The 17,350-nt window shown below is 37.2% G+C and overlaps 1 protein-coding gene across 2 annotated transcripts in view; it reads left to right on the forward strand.

Annotated features, from left to right (window-relative positions):
• TMEM168 (transmembrane protein 168) overlaps positions 1-17,350 on the forward strand; it is a 62,500-nt gene continuing 45,150 nt past the window's right edge. Inside the window, exon 1 of one of the 2 annotated variants that reach the window (XM_051962754.1) lies at positions 1-7,438. The gene's annotated coding sequence lies outside the window, so the exon portion shown is untranslated. The remainder of the gene's footprint in view (positions 7,439-17,350) is intronic. The other variant, XM_051962755.1, reaches the window with a different exon arrangement.

Here is a 17,350-nt window from a genome sequence, read left to right on the forward strand (position 1 = left end):
TTGTCAGTCTGGTGAAGTTTATATGGCTCTCGTGACAGAATGATGTTTTAGATACATAAAATATATAGGACTAAAAGAAAGTCAATTATATTAGGGTAGTTGGGAAAATATTTCTTAAAAAATAATTTCATGGACCTCAGAACTCTTATATTCCTCTGGTTTATGTTACTCCTCTTCTAGAGACATCTGTATCTATTTCTATAATAGCATTATCTGGAATTCACTTGCATTGATGCTTCAGAGTTTCTCTTCTTGATTTTATTAGCATGATTATACATTTTCAACAGGTGTTCCTGGACTGAAATATCTCCTGTGGGTGAAATAACCCTGTGTGGAGTTACGGCTTATGTCGAGTGTGCAGGTCTTGCCTGCATGGAAGCAGGTGGAAAAGAATGGATGTTCTGGTTATTATGATCATTATACTGTCATTAATAACCACAGGCTGAAATCTCCTGTCACTGCAATGGTCCCCTGGTGACTGTCCTATATCCAGCTGCTCAGGTAGACTTGCCAGATGTCAGGAATTTGCCCTGACAGTTCTAATTTCAGTAAAGGCAGCTTTAGGCAGAAGCCACATAGGCAGCTGCATCTAGACCCTCTGCTATGGATAAAGGAGGAAAAGAACTAACATTAAGTATCTATTATGTGCCAAGCACTGTGCTAAGGAGTTTTTACAAATATTTCATTTGAATAAGGGGGAATGATTTAGGATCTTTTTACTCTTTCCCATTGTGATCCTAACTAACTAGATCTGGTTGTGTCTTAGAACTTGGTTTTGGTATTCATGTTTCTGACTTTACTTCAGTGGCACAGTCAAATGCATCTGAATGCCAGCAGTATCAAACAATGGTTATTGTTAGTACAACAAAAATAACAAAATAGTAATACTAAATACTTAAATAGAGAGAAGTATTTAATCTAGTGATTGGGAATCAGAAAATATTGATATAGACATATACTGAACTACTCATATTCAGGAATAGTGAACTATCCATACATACATGTGTCTTTATGTTATTAATGTTGTCATCACTTCCTGCTTCATTTACCCAATGGAGGATGCCATGCAATTATGAGTTCTGCAGAACCCACCACATTTTCTGTGCCCCAATTTCAGGGTTCATAGTATCGTAGGCCTAGAAATAGAAGGACACACATTTTAGTCAAATTCCCTTATATGAGGAAACTGAGGTCCAAAGAAATTAAAGAATAATTTAAGTAAGCTGCAAATGTAAAATTTAAAACAGATCCTCCAGAACCAGTGCTGTTTTTACTGTACTGCAATGTTTAAGCACACTTGCTCCTGTGTTCTCTGAATTTCTACTCTTTATTTTGGTGAGGAAATTGGGGCTAAGTGACTTGCTCAGTCACACAACTAGGACGTTTTAAGTGTCTGAGGCTGGATTTGAATTTAGGCCTTCTTGACTGGAAGGCCAGTGCTCTTCCCACTGTACCACTTAGCTACCCCTGAATTTCTGTTCTAACCTCAAAACATGAAACAAGCTCTAACAAGGAAGTTGGAGTAGAAGAAGATTTCTTGTCCCCAAGGGATTTTCTGTTGGGTTTCAGAAACTGTAGTACTATGAAAGTAGGGTATTGCTAAGGTTTTGTTGTTTCAGTCTTGTCCAACTTTTCATGATCCCATTTTGGGGCAAAGATACTAGAGTGGTTTGCCATTTCTTTCTATTTTAAAAATGAGGAAACTGAAACAAAAAGACCTAAGTGACTTGCCGAGGGTCACATGGCGAATGTGTCTAAGGTCAGATATGAACTAGTGAAACTGTGTTTTACCGATTCTAGGCCTAGAACTCTATCCTCTGTGCCATCTAGCTTCCCCCACATTCCTAATTGTTAATTCCAAAATAAGATGCTAAGTTGGAGAGCCCTTTGCATATAATTTTCCTGTTGTCCACTTAATGTCAATTCATATAAATTTTATTTTTTGTTGCATTCTTGAAAGCTCCCTATCATGTCAAGTTGACTTAGCTATTCTCTTTGAAGTCTACTTGTTCCCAGGCTTTATATATTTTATATACTTTCACCAGAGGCTGAGGAAGGTTTACTGGCATAAATTAGGAAAGAAAGGAATGACAAGTCTAACAAGAAAACAACAGAAAAACTAATATATCAACAGGAGGATTAGTTTGGGACCATCAGCTAATGAGGATGATGATGCAAAGACTAAATGAACACAATTCATTTCAATATTTATTGCCTACTTTGTTTAGAGCCCCCTTAGACACTGAAGGAGAGCATAAGCTTATTAAGGGCAGGGAATATTTTTTATTTTGAAATAAATTTTATTGCTGCCTTTTGTTTTTATATCAAAACATAGGATTATAATAGCCCCAATTCTCCCCTACCATGGAACCCTCCCTTTTAACCAAAAAAAAAATTTTTTTTTTATTAAGGCTTTTTGTTTTTCAAAACATATGCATGGAAAATTCTTTAACATTAGCCCTTACAAAACCTTGTATTCCAATTTTCCCTACCTTCCCCCATGCCCTCCCTTAGATGGCAAGTAGTCCAATACATGTTAAACATGGTAGAAATATGTTAAATCCAATATATGCACACATTTATGCAATTATTGTGCTGCACAAGAAAAATCAAATCAAACCAGTAAAAAAAAAAAAAAGGAAAAGGCAGAATAAAATGCAAGCAAGCAACAACAAAAAGAGTGAAACTGCTAATAACAAAAAATTTAAAGCAAAAACAAGTATCATGGTGAAGTGGAAAGAAGGTTGGATTTGGAATTAGAGCATCTGGGTCTAAATCATGACCATATACCATGTACAATTATATGACCATAGTCAGTTGCTCAGTTGTTTAAAACAAATGGGTTATACTGGATGACTTCTAAGGTCTCTTCTAGGTCTAAATATATGATCTTCTGAACTGATGTAATGATCCTGTCTGACTTCCTTATGCTGTAGTCTCTCACTTTTTTTATTTTTATTTTTTTGGTGAGGAAGGAGGTGTATTTCTTTAACTGTTTATTGGGAACAAGATTGATCATTACAGTTACTGGCAGCTTGGCTCCCATTCAGTACTCTTCATTTTCATTATTGATGATGATTCTTCTTATTAATGTCTACACAAAAGGCCAATCTTCTCATATTTCTCTGAATTCCTTATATTCATCAAATTTCTTGCTGGACTATTTGGCTTTTATCTTTGTATTCCTAGAAACCTGCGTGAGTCTTTGCACATTGCTGGAGCTTAATAAAATGTATGTTGAATGAAATAATTTAAATGAGACATTATTCTCACAATCTAGCATTAGTGCTAGACTTTTAAGTAGGAAAATCTAATATCCCATATTTAAAGCTCTATTCAGAATAGTGCTAGGCTCATGAGACTGAAGATTAAGAGCTAGAAAGGTCATCTCTTTTACACCCCTTCCATATTACAGATAAGTGAAACCTTATTTAAGATCATATGAAAAATAGAAGAGCTGAAATTTGAACCCTGGTTCTCACACTACAAATATGACCCTCTTTCTCCTGAATCACATAGCTTATGGAAAAGGTATTCAATGGCTTAAGTAAACTACTTTATTTTCTACTCAAATAAACTTTTAACTCCACTCCAATTACCTATTTTCACCATCTTCTCTTATGTTCCCAAAGAGCCATATGTGAGCACATGTGTCCTATGACTTTTACTGGTTGGATATATATTTTTCATTATTTATATTTAATGATGTAACTAGGAATTTCTGGGTCAAGAATTTGATTTCTAAATTATTCTAGACTCAGAACCAGAGATAGGATGATATGTTGATAGGACTGGTGGCACCCTTCCTATATCCTTAGTATGGCAATTTTTAAAGAGTAGGATTTATATTATCAGAGAAGATGACTAGATTGTGTCATGAATAAAAGTATGGAGGCAAATGAACAGGAGGAAAATAAATTGAAATGCCTTTGGGAAGCTCCTTGTTGACCCCAAAAGACTCCTCCTATATTTTGTAGATAACATTCCTTGACTGATTTTGCAATCCTTAAAGCACTTTATACACATAAGCTTTATTTATCTATAAGATATATAGCTTTGAATCACTGTGTTCTATTAGTTAAAGCTGTGGTAAACCCCAAAGGCAATGTAAAGATGCCTAACACACATGAACTGGATGCAACATGGTACAGAAGAATCCTGGACACAATGCCTAGGAGAACTGGGGTAAAAGGTACCTCAGAAAGATGTTTGGCTTGAAGAAAACAGGGCTCATCAGGAAGCAAAGTGATATGACTGAAAAACAACCCAATTTTTTTTAAAACTACTATTCACTTAATGTCAATAAACGTAACAAAAGTCTCAAACACATAGGGTAGACTCCTTTTGGAGGACCTATCCTCTATGGACAAATGTATAGCAAGGAGTAGGCATGAATAGCTTTCAATCTTCATTTTTGGAAAGAATAAAAGCATGGATGAAATTATAATCAATCAACTAATTAGTATTTGCTAAGCATCTGCCAATTATCATGTTAGTCTCTAGGGATATAAAGATAAAAAAACCATCCCTATTCTCAAAAATCTTATATGCTATGAGGGGAGAATATAGATAGATAAATAGATATAAAGGGAATACATTAAAAATTTTATTTTTTCTGCCTTAAACTCAAAATAAAATGAGCATTTTCATATACAAAGTGGAAAAGATTATACATGAAGCTATAAATTTATTATATAACAATTTGTTTTAAAGTATATTATTAAATCAACATGTAACTTCAAAGTTCTCTTGCTTAAGCTATCTTCTAGCCTTCCTTATTTTTTCTTCTGTGCATTAATCATTTCCCAATTATTTAGGTTTGTTTATATTTCTGTATTTTGTAACGGAATACTTAATGTTCTTGTGTATGTCATGGTAGGTAAACTTTCAAATACTTTATGTGATTTGTAGTAATTTTAAGTATTTTTCTTTTTCTCTTCTTGCTGAGTTTTGTTTGTGATATACAGAAATGCTGATAATACATATAGGTTTATTTTATATTCTATAACTTTGCTGAAGTTACTGTTTCACTTAATTTTTAGTTGACCTTTAGAGACCATTATATAATATGCAAAAGGTGATTGTTTTGTTTCTACTTTACCTATTCATATTCCCTCAATTTTTCTTTCAATAGTTAGAATTTTTAGCACTGTAAACAATAGCAGTAATAATGGACGTTCTTGATTTACTGCTGATCTTACTGGAAATGACCTCGTATTTGTTTTATTTTTCTCTCTTCATTGGGGAGTAGGAGAGAATTAAGAAGAGAAAATAAAATAAAATTGAATTTTAAAAGGTGACCTTAGCTCTTCATTATTATTTGTAATGCTGGTTCTTGGCTTTATATAGTTGATATTTACCAAATTTAGGAAAGATCCATTTATTTCTATACTTCTTAGTGTTGCTTTTGGGGGCTTCTACTGATGTAACGGCATGCATTTTTTAAAAATTTACAAATGAGCTCCATAGTCCTGACACAAATACATCCTGGTCATAGTACATCATTTAAGAAATATGGTATTATAGACTCTTTACTAATATTTTACTTAATTTTTTTTGAATCAATATTCATTTGGGAACATTTAGAATTGTATTCTTTACCTGGTTTGTTTCTCTTTGGCTTAAGTACCAAGGCTATTTACATATATATACACACACCCATATATTTGAATGTTTGGCAGAATTCCTTCTTTTTCTTATTCTTGCAGTTTATTCAAGATTGGAATGAATTGTTCTTTGAATATTTGATAGATTTCATTTTTAAATTCATCTGGTCCTAGGACTTTCTTGGAGTTTTTATGCTTTATTCAATTTTCTAATACTGAATTATTTAAATAATCTCTTGTTCTATTCTGTATGTATTTTATATTTTAGTAAATAATTATCCATTTCATTCAATTATATATCCATTTATGTTGGTATATAACAGTATAAGGTTTCAGAAAGCTTTCTTCTTTTCATCAATTGTAAATTTTCCTCATTTTGATACCAATAATTAGATTTTCCTTTCTCTTTTTATCAGGCTAGCTTACTGTTTGTTCATTAGTTTAAAACCTCTTTTTAAAATTAATTCAGGGTGTTTTTTTTTTTTTTTTTTGCTTTCAAATTTGCAAATCTCTTTATTTGATTTTCAGAATTCCTAATTTAGTGCTTATTTGTTTTTTTCTGATTTGTTGCTTTTCTTGTTTTTTTAATTGCATGCTCATTCATTCACTCAGCTGTTCTTTCCCCTGATGAAAGTATTGACAAATATGAATGTGGCCCTAAAAAATGCTTTAGCTACATCCCAAAACTCTTGGTATATCAATCAACTACACATTCATTAAGGGCCTACTAAGCACCAGGCACTGTCTCATTGCTGTAATTATGTTGGATGAGATTTTCCATTTGTTTCTATGATTAGTTCTTTGCCTCACCAGGAATAGGGTATAAATTGAATACAAAGCAATTTTGGGAGGGAGGATAGGGGAATCCAGAAAGGCCTCGAGCAGCAAAACATGAGGTCCAAAGCATCAAGGAATGATTAAATTTGGATTAAGGAGATGTAAACCCAGCCCAGAGGATTGAGAATTAGCCTCTGAATCAGGAAGACCTCGGTTTCTTAAGTCCCACCCCTGACGCCTACAGTTTACTTTAGATAAAACCACTCCGGGTCGCAGGAAACGCTCTTTTAAGAAACAAAATTGCGGGTCCGCGGCTGACATGCCGTGGCTCTCAACCACCAGAAATCGCAATTCCTTACCCGGGCCTTAAGAGAAAAAAAAATCTCTTAACTAGCCCTACATTTTATGCTGCTGATTGAGGTTGTTCTGCCATATAATAGACTTAGATCTGGAATTCAAACCCTTTCTATTACAGAAGAAGCAGCAAGGTGAAATGATTACGCTCAAGCTCAAACCCATACAGCTGGTAAGTAGTGAGTGGAGGCAGAATTTGAACCCAGATCTGGGCTTTTGCTACGGTAGTTCGCTAATGGAGCTGCTTCAAACGGAACGATCATTCTACCAAGAGGTCTGAGAGAGCTTGGTTAGTTTGTGTCCGCGGGTCAATCGCTAGACTACGGGAGGGCGGGAACGATCGCCTCTCGGCCCACCCGGGACTCTGGGGTGCGCGCGGGACGGGACGAAGAGGAGAAGCTCACGAGCAGCTATCCCGGCCCGGGCCTAGGCGCCTGGCCGATCGGAGGTGGAAGGAGACGCCGCCTAGTTTGACCCTATCCACGTTCCGTATCTCCCTCTGAGCCGGCGGCGGGAACATGGCCGCCGCCGCCGCCGCCACCCCCGTCACCCCCTTAGTAACAGAGAAAGTTTTCCAACAATCTGGCCTCTGTTAGTTCCTCTCCCGCCCCGGGCCCGGTCCGCCCGCCTTCTGCGGCGTCCCCCGAACGCCGAGACGTCCAGGCCCCAGAGAGTGGCAGAGCCGGCCCCAGCAGAGCCAGGTAGGAAGAGGCAGCGGCGGCGTGAAGGAGGAACCTGGGCCGCCCGGCTTCTCTCCGGGACGCGCCTCAGGAAACCGCGGGGGCCTTCTCGGGCCTGCTCCAGAAGCCTGCAGGTTGCGCCCGACGTATCGGGGATTTGAGGGCGGTGGGCTGCGGCCCAGCGTACCCACCCTAAGGGACGTCCGGCCCCGACGTGCCGAGGCTGCGAGGCGCTGGGGGAAGAGCCCTGGGTTGGGGAGCTTCGGTGTCTCTGCGTCTGGGAAATGGACTTAACGTGGTACCAATTGCTGAGAAAAGTGCGCGTGATTGACAGAAGTATGCAAGTTTGAAACGTGCGACCTGCTGGCCCCGGGAGGAGGGAAAAAACTTCTTTGGGGGTTTTCCTGTCTCTGCACGAACAAAACACCTTTGAATCTCACTTTCCATCTGAGACGGCGGCCCGCCCCTTCCCCCCAAAAAAGAACTAGGGAAAAAAGCTGTTATTCCCCCTCGTCCAATTCCCCTTAGCGCGTTGTCCCCAAAGCCTTTAGAAGCCCTTGTACTTAAGAAATTGGGAGATTAGGGGGGACGAGGGGGAGAAAGGCAAGGGACAAATTCAGGGTGGAGGAATTATTAAAGAGGAATTGTGGTAGATCTGGGATAAAATGAACCGCCTCCCAGGAAGCTACCCCACCTTTTCTCCTAAAGAGGAATAAACACTGATTTTCTGTCCTTTAACTCTCATTGCACCCAATGTTGTATTCTTGGGCAGAGGTTCTCAAACCTTTTGGTCTCAGGACCCACTATTAAAAATTATTGAGGAACCCAAATAGTTTTTGTTTAAATAGGTGAAATATTTACCACATTAGAAACTAAAATTGGTCATTAAAAAAAAAAATACTCATTTGTTAAAACATTTTTAGCCATAACTCTTTACATGTTAACACAAATAATCTATTTTTATGAATAACTATTTTTCCAAAACAAAAAAACGCAAGTAGAATGGTATTATTTGCATATTCTACAAATTTCTTCAGTGTCTGACATAATATAAGACAGCTGGATTCTCATAGCTGTTTCCTTGAGTCTCTTGCAATATGTTGTTTTGATTGAAGCACATAAAAAAAAAAATCCAGCTTTACACAGTAATGTAGTTGGAAAAGGGGGAAAGAGTATTTTAACAGGCAAGCAACTTCTTGGTATTAATAGGAATGTAATTTTCATCTTTTGGACCACTGAAAGGTTCTTATGAGCATGAACCGCACTTTGAGAACCAGTTTTAGAGTTTATTTTTTTTTTCTTTGTGTCCTGGGCCTCTTGGTATTAGGGGCTTCCAGGTGAAGGATGATTTGAATAGGATGGGTTGCTGGCAGTCGGTGCAGATTGTGAGGGGGGAAATTGTTGCCCCCCTTAAAGGTCTAAAACTCTATCTGTGGTGAGACAGTCTCTCAGGGACATTCTTCCCTAGCCCCCAGTGAAAGCCCAGGACATTCTGTCTGCAAATTGTCTCTTCTTTCCTTCTTCCTTGCATCATCTCTCCCAGCTCCCCTTCCTCAAATGAATTTATCCTAGGAACTGAGATTTCTAGTTAGACCTCTGGCATCTAATTCAACCACACATAATCACAGAAATCTAGAGTTGTAAATGACCTTAGCAGTCCTATAGCTCAGCATATAGGCAGAAGCAATCTCCACTCTAACATACCTGCCTCTACTTAAAGACTTCTAACCAGGAGGAACTCAGCACCTCTTGAGGCAGTCAATTCTACTTTTGGACAGCTCCAATTGTTTAATTTATGATACAAGCCTAAGTTTGCATTTTGGCGATTTCTTTCTTTTTTGTTTACTTTTTTCTTCCAAGCACAGGTTTTATTCAGAAATCTGGAGGGACTGAACACTGACCACTACAGACTTAGGAAGAAAGATTTGAAATTTACTGCCACCTAGTTTATAACTGTCTTATCTGTCTATCTGTCTATCTATCTCTCTATCTCTATATCTGAGACACAATGAGCAGCATTCATCATAGCCATTTAATTATGTGTATAATAGCTTCCTCACATCCTCTACCCCTTTCTTTCATGCTGAAGCCCTAGGAAACTTGGCTTGCTACTGGAGACACTGCTTCCTTGAGCACCTTGTCTAAGTACTGGCAGCTCCATCCTTGATAACCACTGAAAATTTGGGCCCATAAGAGGAAGAAGTAAGCGTATTCTTTGCTCTTAAGTGATGCTTCCATCTTGTCTTTTTGCAACCATCTCTCAGTAGCCTTTCCTCTTTTGAGCATCAAATACTCTTTTCCAACTACATTACTGTGTGAGCATAAAATCTATATAATCTAGATAGGATCCTTGCTTATCTATAAGTTTCTAGGTCATTCTCTCTCCTGCCTAATGGAATTCAGCATATTATTCACTTTTTAATCTAATTTTTATTTATTTTACTTTTTTCAATTAATATTCATTTAGTTTTCTCCCTCCCACATGACCCCCAGAAAAACAAAGGAAGCAAGAACTAGAAATAGTAAAGCAAAATACATTCCCACATTTCTCATATCCAAAAACATCTGTTTAAATCTACAGCTTAAAGCTATCCCCTCTCTCTCAGGAAACAGACCTCTTATGAAAGACTTAGGTTGCATGTTTCATTTCATCTCTCTTTTCAGTTTCCCACCATTCCTTCTTTTGTCCTATGGGGCCAAATAGAACAAATCTGATCCCTTTTCTATATAACAGCCTTTCGGATACTTGAAGATAGCTGTAAGGTCTGAAACTTGTTTTTTCACAGGCTAAATAAACATACCCAGTTCCTCAAAGAGTGCCATGTGACATAAACTCAAGACCCATAACCACTCTGTCCTCTTCTGGGTACTTTCCAGCTTATTATCTTTCTTAAACTGGTGCTCAAGGCTACAAAATGAAGTTTGATGAGGGCAGAGTATGAAGTACAGTGGTACCTTTTCCCTCCCGCCTTCTGGAATCTTAATGCCAAAACTACATTAGCTTTTTTGGGGTGTCATATCACAGTGCTGCTTCTAAACCTCTAAATCTTTTTCATAATTGCTTTCTAATCATTTTTCCTCCCTCTTATCCATATGTAGTTGAACTTTTTTTACCTAAATGCAAGACTTTATATTGATCCCTATTGATTATCGTCTTATTAGATTCATCTTGTGCTTTAACTTCTCAAGAGCCTTTTGGATTTTCTCTCTTTCATCTAGTAGCTATCCCTTAGCCTTGCTGTCATCTGCAGATTTAGTGAGCGTACTATACTTTTATACACATTATTGAAAAAAAATGTTAAATGTTGAGTATTTATATGAATGAATGATTAAACATAGATGCAATTTTTTTTGTAGATTTTATTTTATTTTTTTTAATAGGCACACATTAAAATTAATATATAACATATAACACAAAGATTGTTAATAGGCACATATTAAAACTAACACATAATATATAACACAAAAGTGTTAATAGACACATTAAAATAAACATATAATACAAAGGTTGCTAATAGGCATATTAATAAGGGCATTTTGGGTGGCACAGTGGCTAGAAGGCTGGGCCTGGCATCAGGAAAACTTCTCTCTGGTTGTTGCTCAGTTGTGACAGCCATGTCCAGCCCTTGTCCCCATTTGGCCTTTTCTTGGTAGAGATCTTCCCTAGTGGATCGAGTGGATCCATTTTGTCAGATAGTCGGAGGTAAAATGACTTGTCCAGGGCTAGGCAGGATGTGAGGCTAGATTTGAATTCAGTTCTTCTTGACTCCAGGTCCTGTGCTCCATCTCTCTCTCTCTTTTTTTTTTTTTTTTTTTTTTTGAGTGGGTTGGGGAGGAGACATTTATTTGGTCACTCCAGATACAGGATTTGGAGGCACAGGAGTCAAGGGCATGTTACAGTGTGCCTGACCATGGGAAGCACAATGGCAAGTGAAAAGAACATCGACTGAAGATAGAGGACTTGAATGAAACACTTGATTCTTGCAGTGTATCCTTCAATTTCTCATCTTTTTGAAGTAATTGTAGAAGGAGTTGGGTTGAACTGTATTCTCTTACTTTACTATGTTGTCTAGTTTCTCCTTTTTCTACTTCTCTTGATTCCTGTTGTTGGAGATCAAATTTTTTGTTTAAGTCTGGTTTTTTCCTTAGAAACAGATGGAATTCCTCTATTTCATTAAATGTCCATCTTCTTCCGTGGAAAAAAAATACTCAGCTTAGCTGGGTAGTTTATTCTTGGCTGCATTCCAAGTTCTTTTGCCTTTCGGAATATTTGATTCCAGGCCTTTCGATCCTTTAATGTTGAGGCAGCCAGATCTTGGACCCTTATTGTGGCATCTCGGTATTTGAACTGTTTTTTCCTGGCTGCTTGTAAAATTTTTTCTTTAGTCTGAAAATTCTGAAGTTTGGCCACAATATTCCTTGGAGTCTTTATTTTAGGGTCTTTTTCAGAAGGTGTTCGATGAATTCTTTCAATGCCTATTTTCCCTTCTGATTCTATTACTTCTGGGCAGTTCTCTTTGATGATTTCCTGTAAAATAGTATCTAGGCTCTTTGTTTCATCATAATTTTCTGGTAGTCCGATGATCCTCAGGTTATCTCTCCTAGATCTATTTTCCAGGTCTGTTGCTTTTCCAAGTAAATATTTGACATTTTTTTCCAATCTTTCATTTTTTTGGTTTTGCTTTATTGATTCTTGATGTCTCAATGAATCAGTCATTTCTATTTGTTCAGTTCTGATTTTTAGTGAGTTATTTTCTTCATTAGCTTTTTTTACCTCTTTTTGTATATGTCCAAATTGAGTTGTTTTGCTCTATGGAATTTTTTTCCATTTTACTAATTTTTTTTTTTTTAGTGAGTTATTTTCTTTTTCCAATTCGCAAATTCTGTTTCCCTGCACTTCTTGGGAGTTTTTTTTTTATCTTTTCCAATTCACATTTTAGGACGTTATTGCTCTCTTGCATAGCTTCTCTTTCCTTTCCCCATTTCTCTTCTAGCTCTCTTTTAAGGTTTTTAATAGTCTCTTCTAGGAGAGCTTTTTGTATTGGAGACCAACAATTGTCTGGAGACTGTCTGCTATTAGTCTCTTCAGGGTTAAAAAGCTGTTCTTTTTCTGTATAGAAACTATCAATTGTTCTTTTGATTTTTTTACTCATTGTGTTAAAGACTGTAGGGTCTGCCTTCAGGGCCAGGAGGTTACCAGCTTCCTCTGCAGAGCAGTGAAAGCTATATGGACTGGTAGCTGTCCTGCCAACCGGCTAGGTATTGGAGTGCTCTGGGAAAGAGTTCCCCACTGAAAGTAACTCAGGCCTGCAGGGCTGGGCTGGGAAAGTGCCCTGCAAAGAACCCCTGCTTTGTGAGATAACGACTGCCCTGGGGCTAGACACTTAGCAGTGAGAGTTTCACTTCCCAAGCCAAATCCCACCCTGGGGCTGTGAGTATTAGCAGCTGAGCAGTGAATGGATTTGCTGGGACCGGAAGTGTCTGCCCAGGAAGGGCAGTCAGCTGGGGAGGTTCTATTGCCCCAGGCTGAGCCCCCCACTCTGCAGATCAGAGGCTGTCCAGGGCGAGCCCCGCTGCCATGCAGATTTGTAACTGTCCCCGCAAAAGCCCCGAACTGCAGGACCTGGCTGCAGGGCTGCCTTACAGTCTGCCTGAGTCACTTCCGGGTTTGAGGGGTTACAGCCAGATCTCCTTAGGTTCTGGCGTTTTTTAGAGGACCCTCAGTTTTAGGCTTTAACTTCTCTGCCAGTTTACTGCTTTGTAGTCAAGGCAGAGCAGTTAGCCTATAGCAGAGTCATCTCTATAACTTCTCTAGCCACAGAAATCTCCCCCACCTCTGGTCTGCTCAGGACGCTAGCCTCTAGCTGCCTGTGCTAGTCTGTTCCTGGCCCCTCAGGACAAACCTTTCCTGGCGAGCTTCCCGAGGGACTTCGGCTGGTAAATTGTAGTGCTTCTCATCTTCGTGAATTTAAGCAGTGAAGAGCTATTTTTGAGGCTGGATTAAATAGTTGTTTATGAGGGGAATGAGAGGAGCTTAGAGAGTCGTGTGCCTGCTCCGCCATCTTGGCTCTGCCAATTTTTTTCTTTATTTAGTACATTTGTCATGAATTCAGGGTGGGTATTTTCTCCAGTGGTACAAATTGTGAGCCATAAATACTTTCTCATCCTATGTTCTTATCCATGTCTTCCCATAAATTTTCCATCAAGTTAAGGGGATGGAATGACATTCAAGAGACTTCTCTTTGTGTCTTATATTGTTAAGTGGGTACCAGTGCAGCATACAGGTTGTTTTCTCTATTGTTTATTGCAGACTCATTTCACAAACATGTGAAAATCTACCATGTTCCAGGCACTGTGCTAGGCACTGGGAATACAAAGACAAAAACTAATCTCTGCTATTAAGGACCTTCTGTTCTATTGGAAGGAGTAAAAACAAAATAAAACCAGACATGTATGCCAAAAAATAAGTACACAATAGGATAAACAGAAAAAAAAAATTGAAGTTGGGGAAGGAGATAGCAGGGAGAAAGCTTAAACAATTGGGAGAAAAGATAGTCCTCAAGAAGGAGTGATATTTCAGCTAAACCTGGAAGAAAGCTGGGGATATTGTGAGAGAGTACTGAGGAGGGCATCCATTGTAGATGTGGTGAAATTAATAAACAGAGGTGGAACACTTATATAGAGAACAACTGGGCTGGTTTGAGTAGAATGTAGGATATGTGAAGGAGGGTACCATGCAGTAAGTTTGGAAAGATAGTCTGGAACCAGGTTATAAAGGTCTTTAAATGACAAAAGGGAAAGTATTTGTATTTTATTTCAGAAGTATTTGGGATCCAGTGAAGATTCGTGCTTTAGGAATATGCCATCTTTATAGTTACATTAGAGAAGGGGAAAATCTGGAGGTAGGGAGACCAATTAGAAAGCTCTTACAATAATCAAGTCAAAAGATGAAGGCTTGACTTACAGAATTTATAACTAAAAGGTATTATATAGTATAGTTCTCTCATTTTCAGAGGAAAAAACTGGGATAAGATAACATGATTTGCCCAAGTTGCTGAGGCAAGGTCTGAATTCAGAACCTCTGATTCTAAATCCAGCATTCTTTCTAATACATTCTGTTGTGTATAGAGGGACATTCGTAATAGATTGTAGTCTAAGTTTAATATAAATTTCTCTTGCCCTTTGGTTAGCTAGCAGTTTTTATTCTTTGGAGATTATAGTGTTCTATGATTTATAATTGGAAGAATATTACTGTCCAAAAAATGAATTTTGTTTCAGGGGAACTCTGGAATCTTTGCAAGTACTATACAGTTCCCCAAATTGAATCCAATCCATTATTGACTTCCTATTCAATTTCATTTTAAATTCACTCTTCATCTGCAGTATCTATATAAGACTTATGTACCAATGAACTAAGTTCATCCAACTGTATATAATGGGCACTCTTTAAGTACTTGTTTTTTCCTTCATGGTTTATTAAGCCAAACTTTTAAGTGATTGTGAATGTCATGTTGGTGACTCTATAATGTTCTAGGACTTGATGTAAATCAGCACAATATCATCTTTAAAACTAGAATCTGGAGAACATCTTATATATGCATGTGTATATGTGTGCATTTGTGCATTTTTGTTCTGGACCTGAGATTTTGTTGATGCAGGGAACTTCCAGATAGGAAACTCTCTACCAGTGAAAACTAAAACATGCTGTACAGTATACATTTTCATTGACTTGACTGGGTCCACTCAGTGGTTAAATGATTTGCCCAGGATCATACAGCCAATATGATTGAGAGATCACTTGTGAACTTGGGTTTTATTGACTCCAATGACCGCCTATTCTCCCATACTGCCTCTTTTATTTGTTGCTATAAATCAAAAATAAATAGAAATAGTTCATTGTGTGGGGTCTGTCAAAAAGACTAAAACATTAATATGTAATTAGGAGATTCTTTGTAGTAATGTGATTAGAAAACCAAAGGAACACAACTTATTTTGTTATTGAAATAAATAAAATGGCGACTTGTAGATAAATATTTAGCCTCTTAAAATCTTAATTGAACACAAAAGCTAAGTAACTAAAGAATGATTATTTGAGAGACATCTGCAATTCCCTCTTGGACAAGTTTGTCATTTCCATGAATGTTTTATAGCTGGCATCCAAAGATGACAGATGAGACCAATCTAGCCTTAGCAGATTATGTCACATGGTGGGCACATTTCTCTCAGCCAAATGGCTATCTTTGGGTTGCTAATTACATGATGACCTGCTGTTTCTTTTTTTGTGTCCATCTTATGAGAGAATTTCAGATATGCTGATTCTAAATTAGGTTCTTAGAGGATTTCCTCTCTTAAACTTTTAACTAGTAGGGGTCTCTATAGGTTTATTATTACCACAAGCCAAAAAAATATCCTATTTATCATTAGTCTGTTCCTGTGAAACAATCTCATAATATTTTTTTTTGTAATTACTAACAGATGTTTAAATTATTTTTCAATCATTCATTCTAAATTTACAGCTAGCCAGTTTGAATTATAGCTTATAAGGCATGTCAGGTTATAACATTTAATTTTGTACTAGAAAAATTAATAATGATGCTGCTGAAAATTCTTATTGTAGATAGAATTTAAAGTGTTTTATAGCAGAAATGATCTGGGCAACTTGGATACATTGCCATGTAATTGTTCATTTAAAGTGGAAAACGGGACAGCTAGGTAGAGCAGTGGATAGAGCACTAGCCCTGAAGTCAAGAGGACCTGAGTTCAAATCTGGCCTCAGACACTTAACACTTTCTAGCTCTGTGACCCTGGGCAAGTCACTTAACCCCAATTGCCTCAGCAAAAAAATAAACAAATAAAAATTTAAAAAATAAATAAATAAAATAAAGTGGAAAATGGCACTAGTGATCGAAGGAGATTATTCAGTCAGAATTGTTAATTAATCGTTAAGATAATTATAGAACAGATTTATGGAATGAGTAGGTTTAATGTATTAAACTTCATTGTGTTTTTAATTATTTAAAATCTAGTTTTAAACTTAATTACTTGTGTTTTTGTTGACTTAATATCTAGTTTTAAGAATCTACAGTTGCACAGAATTTGAGAGAACAGGAGTTGATTTTTAGGGTGATTTTAAGTAAAAACTACTGTCAGTATAAAATGTTTCAATTTAAAGAATATTTAATCTTTTTTAAAATTAGAAGTAATATTAATGTCCGTCTTTACTCAGAAACTTTATTCTGATACCTCGCATCCTAATCTAGGGAAGCTGGCAAATACCATTCCAAGTATATAGGGAGGAGTAGATATAGAAAGATGAGTTGGATGGAGGAGGGCAATTCATTACTATCATTGGTAGGAAAATTCACAGCTAATGCCCTACTAATCATCTACATACAGGAAGAGCTTTTTATTTAAATAAAATTGGTAAAGGTAGCAAAATGGGGTCAGAAAAAACTGAGTTGAAATCCAACATTAGACACATAATAGCTCTGTTACCCTGGGCAAGTCATTTAATTTCTGCCACACTCATTTTTCTCATCTGTAAAATGGGGTACTGATTAGCACCTATTTCTCTGAGTTGTAAGGATAAAAGAGAATAATATTTATAAAAGGCTTTTTAAACCTTAGAGCCCTGTACAAATACTAGCTATTACAGTAATAATAGTTAACCTTAATCGTTGTACTTTAATACCAAATCTCTTTTTATTGAGTATCAACATATACCTCAGTCAGTACTCAAGGCAGTATTTTGAAATCGGTAAATACTTGATAGAGTATAAGTCTTGGAGTCAGGAAGACTTACATTCAGTTTACCTCAGACATTTCCTAGCTGTGTGACCCTGGATATGGCACTGTGTGACCCTACTATTAGGACAGTGTACTTGTCTGTCAAATGAGGAAGGACTAGATCCTTATCATAGAGCTGTTAGTGAG

Source organism: Antechinus flavipes, chromosome 5 (genome assembly GCF_016432865.1).
Source record: "Antechinus flavipes isolate AdamAnt ecotype Samford, QLD, Australia chromosome 5, AdamAnt_v2, whole genome shotgun sequence".
Lineage (NCBI taxonomy): Eukaryota > Metazoa > Chordata > Mammalia > Dasyuromorphia > Dasyuridae > Antechinus > Antechinus flavipes.